Raw genomic sequence first — 9,324 nt, 5'->3', positions numbered from 1 at the left:
AAACGTGCGGCTGAAGACGATAACATCATCTAAATATATCAAACACGTGTCCCACTGCAGACCGGCCAACACGAGCTCCATGAGCCGCTGGAACGTCGCCGGGGCGGCGTTCAAGCCCATGGGAAGACAATTAAACTGAAACAAGCCCTGCGGCGTACGGAAAGCCGTCTTTTCCCTCGAGGACTCGTCCAGGGGAAGTTGCCAGAATCCCGACGAGAGATCAAGAGTAGAAAAAAATTTTGCCCCAGACAAGGCATCGAGGGAATCATCCATACGCGGCAGGGGGTACGCGTCCGCAACGACACCTTATTTAACTTGCGAAAATCGACACAAAATCGCAATTTCCCATCCTTTTTTTCACAAGGACCACCGGGGCGCCCCACGGACTGTTGGATGGGGAAATAATGTCAGCGGCCAGCATATCCTCCACCGCGCCGCGTACATGATCCCGCTCCGTCGGACTCAATCGATGAGGGTTCATCCGAATCGGAGCGGCATCCCCCGTATCAATATGGTGGGACAGCAAGGTGCGTCCCAAATCGAAATCGTCCGAACTAAAGACGTCGGAATACTTCCCAACAGCGCACGAAGCGCGGACTGTTGGTCCCCAGTCAAGGACGCATTTTCCCGGCACAACTCGGCAACCCAGCGATCATCCTGTGCCGCGGAGGCCGAGACCCCCCCTATGAGGCCCCGGCGGCCCCGATCGTCATGGGCCGTGAAAGCAGTCGTAGCATGAGCCAAAACCGTTCTGGCCGGCACAATAACATTATCCGCGCTCCCATTCAACACTTGTAAAAACGGAGGCTGACCCGGCTGAACAATCGTCTGTGCCCCGACCAGCGTCAAGCCACCCGTTATAGCATTGGACGGCGACAACAACACGCCCGCCGCACCCTCGATTCCCAGCACTGGTTTCCGATACCGCAGCGGAATAAGCATCTGCGAGCCAGGTGGAATATAAACCGATACCTCGGAGAGCGCCTGCACCTGGCGGTCAGGAGCGGACTGGCCCCAGGGTGATGGCAAGAAAGACATTTTTCGGCCCCCCGGTAATTCGATGCAATTCTGATCCACCCTTATCTGAATGGGCATTTTTGCCAGGAAATTGGTCCCCAACAAGCAGGGCACCACGAGGGACCTGGAAATCAACACCGTCCCTGTAGCCGAAACACCCCCAACCGATATGCTGGCGTCCACCTGACCCACAATGCCCATACTTCCCCCGTTCGCCACTATGCAAGAGTCGTAAACCGGTCGTATCCGCCCCGGCGGAATGGACAGGAGATGGAATATCACGTCAGAGATAATGGTCGCGGACGCACCCAAGTCCACCAAAATGCGCACGTCGACCCCTTAGATCGAACCCGGCACAGTCGACGACCCAGTAGCGGCCGCAACCACCCTCCATGCCAATTTCTGCCATTGCGTCAGCGAGCGACGCGGATCTCTCAGCGCCCCCCCGTTAATAATGCCATCCGGACCGCATAGCGATGGTGATGCATGAGATGACAGGCCTTGCCGGGTATCTGATGCGTACCGACTTTCCTGCCGTGGGTGATCTTGCCGTGTCGCGTCCTTGGCAGGGGCCTCCTACTGGAGCAGCGGCCGAGAGCGAGCCCAACACTCTCTGGCGAAGTGTCCCCGCCGGCTGCAGCGGAAGTCGGCTCGTCGACCGGCACCCCCTCTGTCTTGGCGATCCCGCAACGGTGGCCCCGAGCACAACTCCGCTCCCCCTCGAGGAGGCCATTGGGTCGATGCTGCCGCCAGCGCCTCAGGTCCCTTCTCGTCCTGTACGTAGACAGCTTTGGACGGATCCCACCCTGTGGCACCTCCTTCGATGTTGGGGCTCCCCGTCCAAGCCGTCACCTGCTTCCACCGGCGCAGGTTGAATTGCGCGTCCAGGCACTTAGCCGCTATCCGGGAGGTCAGCTGTTCGTGGTCGCACACCGGCATGGAGATGCCCAAATCCCTGGACAACTCCAACATCTTGCCAAAAATTAAAGGCTCCAGCAAGTCGGGCTCAGTGTCCGGATATGTGGCCATAGCCAGCTCCAACACAGCGCCCCGGAAAGCCACTGGCGGTTCTTCTGGTGCCTGTTGCCGCTGCACGAATCTGCGATGTGCGTTGTCCGGGGGCTCATAAGCCTCGGCCATTTCCTCGAACACCCCTTTCAGCGTCGTCTTCCTAGCGGCCTTGATGGAGCGGAAGAACCTCACAGACTCGTTGTCCAGGAGCGTCGGTAGGACTTCCAAGGCTTCCGCATCCGTCCACTTGGCGGATCGGACCGCCGCCTCAAAACGGCAGGCAAATGCACTCCAATCCCCGCCGATGGGGAACTCCTTGACCATCGTCAGACGATGGCTGCGGGTCCCCGAGTCGCCGTCCCCCGCCGCAGGTATTCCACGCGGTGGCGACAAGATGGCGTCACCATGCGGCGGGGTCAAGATGGCGGCTTCCCGCGGTGGAGGCAACAAGATGGCGGCTTCCCGCGGTTCGTCCCCGACCACGCCCAAGATGGCGGCGTCCTGCCGCGTGTCGGAGAGGGCGGGAAGCGTCGCGCAGGCCCCAATGGCGGACGTCTCGGCCCCACTCGAAGGCTCCCCGCTTGGGCGGTCCGGCCTCGTCGCTGTTGTCACCAGGGTGCATAATTGCATCAAAACGGCCCGCAGCGAATCCAGTTGGGCCGTCACGTGTCGCCAGCCCTCCTCGGCGCCCGTTGATGCAGACGGCCCGGCCGCCCCGACGACATCTTGCACCCGTGGCGCGTCGCCCGTCCCCACTTCGCCTCCGCCTTCCATCGTCGGGAGCGCCACCGCCGCTGGAAGATCGTCTTCGTCTTCAGAAGATGGTGCAGGTATGTTCTTTTTCTTGAGATGTTTAGACATTTCGATTTAAAGCTTTCGTGACTGCAGGGATTCATCTTCTTGGTTCTTTCGGTAAAGTCACGTAGAAGAGAAGTAATAAAATAATAAAAATAAAACATAATAAAATAATTCTCACGACGTTTCGGCCACAACGCAAGCAGCCATCCTCAGGTGGAGAACAGGTCCGTCCAGTAGATAGAGTCTGAATGGCACGCTCCAGGCTTGGTGCGACTATTTATGCTGGGATGGAGGAGCGAAGAGCGTCTTGACAAAATAATTTGCATATCAAGATGAATTTAGCATATTTATGGGAAATGCAGATATGCGATTAGCACTACTTGTGAAATGCGTAGGAGGTTTGGCGAGGGGTTTAAGTCATTATGCCCATGCATTATGCAGGATTAGCAGAATCAAAGGGAGGGAGTAAGGTCAGAATTAATAAAGGGAAGGAATGTTAATAATATGGTGTCGCAGCAACTAATATGCTTATTGACTATACCTTGTCATATTACACTATCTTCCTAGTTCTTTCGGTAAAGTCACGTAGAAGGGAAGTAATAAAATAATAAAAATAAAACATAATAAAATAAAATAATTCTCACGACGTTTCGGCTACAACGCAAGCAGCCGTCTTCAGGTGAAGAATGAGACAATGCCAAGCTAGGAGCTTATATATAAGCTGCGTTGAGGTGGAGAAAGAGCGCCTTAACAATATAAGCCCTAGCTGGCATGCTCATTTCACCTGAAGACGGCTGCTTGCGTTTAGCCGAAACGTCGTGAGAATATTTATTTATTATGTTTATTGTATTATTTTATTACTTCCCTTCTACGTGACTTTACCGAAAGAACTAGGAAGATGAATCCCTGCAGTCACGAAAGCTTTAAATCGAAATATACACTATGTTTTATTCTACCCACTCAACTGTATAGCACACTGCTATATATTCACTATAAAATTACGATACTATATAGTACCTTATACATTGTATTAAACATTACACTTTAATACTATTTACTATTATATAATATGTTATACACTATACCATAAACCGTCGCGTGAAAGGTACTAAGAGGAAGCAACGAAATATGTCAATGGGAGAATGGTGATAGGAAGCTTGCAGCGGAGCAAAGAATCCATTTCCTGCGGAGTGCATATCAAGAGGAATTTAGCATATTTATGGGAAATGCAGATATGCGATTAGGAGGATTGGCGAGAGGTTTAAAGTCATTATGCCCATGCATTATGCAGGATTAGCAGTATCAAAGGGAGGGAGTAAGGTTAGAATTAATAAAGGGAAAGAATGTTAATAATATGGCGCCGCAGCAACTAATATGTTTTTAGACTATACATTGTAATATTACACTATGTATTATTCTACCCACCCAACTGTATACCACACTGCTGTATATTCACCATACAATTTCGATACTATATATTACCTTATACATTGTATTAAACATTACACTTTAATACTATTTATTATTATACAAAATGCTATACACTATACCACTGACCGTCGCGTGAAGGCACCAAGAGTGCTAATCGCATATCTGCATTTACCATAAATATGCTAAATTCCTCTTGATATGCAAATTATTTTGTCAAGACGCTCTTCGCTCCTCCATCCCAACATAAATAGTCGCTCCAAGCCTGGAGCGTACCATTCAGACTCTTGTCTACAGGACGGACCTGTTCTCCACCTGAGGACGGCTGCTTGCGTTGTGGCCGAAACGTCGTGGAGAATTATTTTATTATGTTTCATTTTTTTATTTTATTATTTCCATTCTACGTGACTTTACCGAAAGAACCAAGAAGAAGGAATCTTTGTTAATAGCCAGTAGGCTTGCAAAGTACCATCGTCTTAGAGAAATCTATTTCGTGTGAACCAGCCGCATTAAAATAATGATCAGCCACGGCAGAAGTATTGGTCCTACAGTGTTTCAAATCTGCCTTATCCTCATGTACACGGTCCGAGACATGTCGCTTAGTTTCCCCAATGTAACTGCTGCGCAGATCAGTTAGTTTTAGACGCCGGGATATTACAGAGCACTGCAGCAACAACAGCAGCAGCTGCAGCAACAACAGAGCAGCTGCAGCAACAACAGCAGCACTGAGCACAACAGCAGCACTGCACAACAAGCAGCAGCTGCAGCACAACAGCAGCTGCAACAACAACAGCAGCTGCAAAAAACAGCAGCAAGATGGCGGCGGCGTGTGCGGCCACGTGTGCGTTGTGCTGCATGGTGTGGGCTGTGCGTGAGAGTGGGTGAGGGTGAGCTGCGTGTGAGTGAGCTGTGTGTGTGTTTAATTTAGTGTTTTAAAGATGTCAATTCACCTGCTGTGTATTTATACTGTCCCTCCCGGCCATATCTAGTGCACACTCAACTCTACAATGGCTACCCGCGTTACTTCGCGTCAATACTTATTGCTAAATTTGCAACTACACCTGCTAATGAAACAACTTATAGACACTTCTACACTCCATCATTATATCCTTTTAAACCCTATCTTGTCCCATTACTTCACCAGCACTCCTTCCAAACTTCATTCTGCTCTTAAAAATAACACCATCTGCGAGCTGCTGCTATTCGTCCAAGGTTCGTCGCTCTTCATCCTTTCACAGAAAATACCTGTGCAAACTATTAATTCTACTTTTCTTATTTCTGGTGGTATTGAGCTTCATCCTGGACCAAATGTAAAGAACTCATATAATTCTGTAGATTTTCTGGCAGAAAAGGTGTTGGTGTTCTACATGTCAACATCAGAGGGCTTTTGATTAAATTAAGTCAACTAAAACTAGAAGTAGCAAATCTTGACCCGGACATATTTTGCCTAACAGAAACATTTCTCACTCTGCCGTCAATGACTTGCAGATTACGATTGACAACTACAATCTTTTCGGCTTGACCGAGGATCTAAAGGAGGTGGAATTGCCATCTATGTTCGTAATACTATTGCATGTTCACCAGCTCACTCCTTGTTTAAAAAATGTTGCTTTGAAGGTCTGGCTCTCAGAATAACTCTCCCTAATAATCAACACATATTGGTAGTGTGCTGCTATAGACCGCCTAGTGGAAGCATGTTGAAGCTGCATCTGCACTGAGAGAGCTTCTTGGGGGCCTCCCTAAAGGTGAAATAGTTTTAGTGGGTGATCTAAATTGGAATTGGCTAAACCCGCCGGCCGTGGCCACAAATTTTGCAGATGAATTTAACCTGTTTCAATTAATAAATGTCCCCACAAGACCCAACCTAAAAAATCCGGGACAGTCATCTCTGCTTGACGTCCTATTGACAAATGCCCCTCACAATTTCGCACTGACTGGTGTTCTAGGTAATAACCTTAGTGATCACTCCTTCATTTTTGGGGTGAGATCATCAGCCAGACCCAAAGCCCCCCCTAAATTGGTTGAGAAGCACTCCATGAGACACTTCAGCACTCAGGCATTTACTAATGATGTGCTTCACTCGGATATTGACAAGGTCTGTGATATTCCAAACCTGACTACGGCTTGGGAGACCTTCAGGTACACGTTTCTCCAAATTCTTAACAAACATGCTCCGTTGGTTAAATTTAAAACTAAAGGCAACCGTCCACCATGGTTTGATCCTGTGATTACAAAGCTCATGAAAACTAGGGACAAGGCTTGGGCATGTGCTCAGAAAAGTAATTTGGTCAATGACTGGCTAGAATACAGGATTTTAAGGAATAGATGCGTCAAAAAAATACGGCATGCAAAAAATAACTACTTCTCTTCCACTCTCCTTGAATCTCATGGAAATGCCAGGATTTTCTGGAAAACAATCAAATGTATCGAAAAGGCATCCAAAACAGATCATCTGCCCGTTCAGCTTAACCGAAATGGGGAATATTTTTCAGATCCCCAAAAAATAGTTGACAATTTTAACCTTCATTTTTCTGAAGCTGGTACCCTATTTGATAATGTATTGGGAGTCACCCCTGCTCATGCAAATTCCTACACTCCTGTCCAAACATTAAGCGAATTTAGTTTTCAGCCAATCCACGAAAGTAATGTTCTGAAACAACTGTCCTACCTCAAAGGGTCCTCCTCTACCGGAGCAGATAGTATTCCCGTCTTTGCTCTACTAACTGTTGGTCACCTAATATACAAACCTATAGCCCATATTTTCAACCTGTCCATCAAAGAAGCATCAGTTCCTCTAGAATGGAAACATTCCTATGTTCGTCCACTTCACAAAGGGGGCCCTAAAGATGATCCAAATAACTACCGACCTATCTCAATTTTGTCCCCGTTGATGAAAATTTTTGAAAAATTATTGACCTACCAAATTAGCAGTTTCCTGTCCGCCAACAATCTATTACATCTAAAACAATCTGGGTTCCGAAAAAAATACAGCACCACATCTGCTGCATTAGACTCTCTGAATCACATTTACAGTAGCCTTGATAATAAGCAGTACTGCGCCTGTCTTTTTCTTGACTTGTCCAAAGCTTTTGATACAGTAGACCACAACATCCTGCTTAGTAAAATAAGTTGCCTCGGTTTTTCCGAAAACACAGTAAAATGGTTAAAAAATTACCTCTTTTCTCGCACCCAAACTGTATTCACAGATGGTTGGAGGTCAAACAGTGTTAAGATAACAAAAGGGGTTCCACAGGGTTCCATTCTCGGCCCCCTCTTGTTTTCTCTTTATGTAAATGACTTGGGCACTGAACTGGATTATTCCAGGGTAAATCTTTTTGCAGATGACACGGTACTAATTACTGCTGGCCGCTCTCCGGATGACGTGATTGCTAAGCTCCAGAGTGATTTCAACAAACTACAACATCAGCTAGTTGCTCTTAAACTAGTCCTAAATCCTGCCAAAACCAAGGTGCTATGCTTCTCACCAGGACTAAAGCGGGAAGTTATTTTTCCCCAATTACATACCTTAAATAATGATCAAATAGAGCAAGTCAAGATCTATAAGTATCTTGGGGTCATCCTGGATTCAAAACTGAATTTTGAAGATCACATTGATTATATTGGGAAAAAGACAAAAATTAAAATTGGTTTTCTATATCGACACAAGCACTGCTTCCCTCCTATGTTCCGTTTGGAATTGATTAAAGCTACCGTACTGCCTCTACTTGATTACTGTGACATTGTGTATAAATCAGCCCCAAGTACTGTACTGAAGAAGCTTGACTCAATGTATCACTCGGCCTTAAGATTTGCATTGAACTGCCCATATAGGACTCACCACTGTGATCTCTACATTGGGTCAAACTTAACATCTCTGAATGTTCGACGGCTTGTGCACCAGATCTTATTTATTCATGATGTACTTGCAAAAAAATCTGCAGATTACCTGCTGGATCTCGTCTCTGTTTCAAAGAACAAATTTGACCTAAGGTCTACACTCATTTACCAGCTTAATATTCCCTATTGCCGTACATATACTGGAGGAAGGGCCTTTGCTATTGATGCCCCCAGGGTCTGGAATGCTGTTGCAAATAAATTGAAACTTGAGTCACTACCTATGAGATCTTCACTCAAAACTGCTTTAGAGGAGTTGTACACCCCTAGCTGCCAGTGCTATTCAGTGACCTAAAATAAAATGTTTCGCTCCGGATGATCGCTACAAAGTATGACCTGTGTTTTGATTTAGTGTGCTGATCTTAAAGGTGCATTGAAAAATTACAATACTCCGATTGATGCTCCTGCTGTTGTGGAGTGACTCATGCAGCCAGCTATGGCTGCAGGGTTTTGGTAGTACATGTTGTTTATGCCATTTATTGTGAAAATTCCGTCAGTTCCTATGATTGCTTTTTCATTGCCTTCATGGCTTTATTTTGGTGATTTCGAAAAGTGTATTGGTTTAGCCATGTTTGTGTTGTTGTAGTACAGAGTTAGACTGATGGCCTTAATCTAAGTTGTCTTGTGGTTGTTGTTGTTGTTTGACTTGCATCCCACTGGGATTTTTGCACACAGCGTTGGTGTACGGTGTTTTTTCTGCAATATTTTTGCTGTCTTTTCTTGGATTTTCTGTTTGCACTTAGTCACATATTCACTTTAAGATGTTTTTTGTTCATGTTTTTGTTTTTTGTTTGTTGCGGTTGCACCCGATTCAAGAGCTGAATGGCTCACAGGGCTATACCTAATAAATGAACTTGAACTTGAATGTCAGGAATCTTGTGCTTCACAGATGGATGCAATATCTCGGCATCTACAAACTAAGATGTCATCGAAACGTCATGATTTTTTGTTATTAATTATATATTTTTTACATTTATATTTAAATTACTTAAAGAACCAAAAACAAGTCTACATTATAGACTGCCAGTACGCTCACTCAGGTTAAGAACCAGGCTACAGTTTACATTATAGACTGCCAGTATGCTCACTCAGTTTAATAACCATTGCTACAGTCTACATCAGACTTCCAATACGCTTACCAGCTTAAAAACCAGGCTACAGTCTACATTATAGACT

Source organism: Callorhinchus milii, unplaced genomic scaffold, assembly GCF_018977255.1.
Source record: "Callorhinchus milii isolate IMCB2004 unplaced genomic scaffold, IMCB_Cmil_1.0 Scaffold351, whole genome shotgun sequence".
Lineage (NCBI taxonomy): Eukaryota > Metazoa > Chordata > Chondrichthyes > Chimaeriformes > Callorhinchidae > Callorhinchus > Callorhinchus milii.
Note: the sequence above shows the minus strand (reverse complement) of the source record.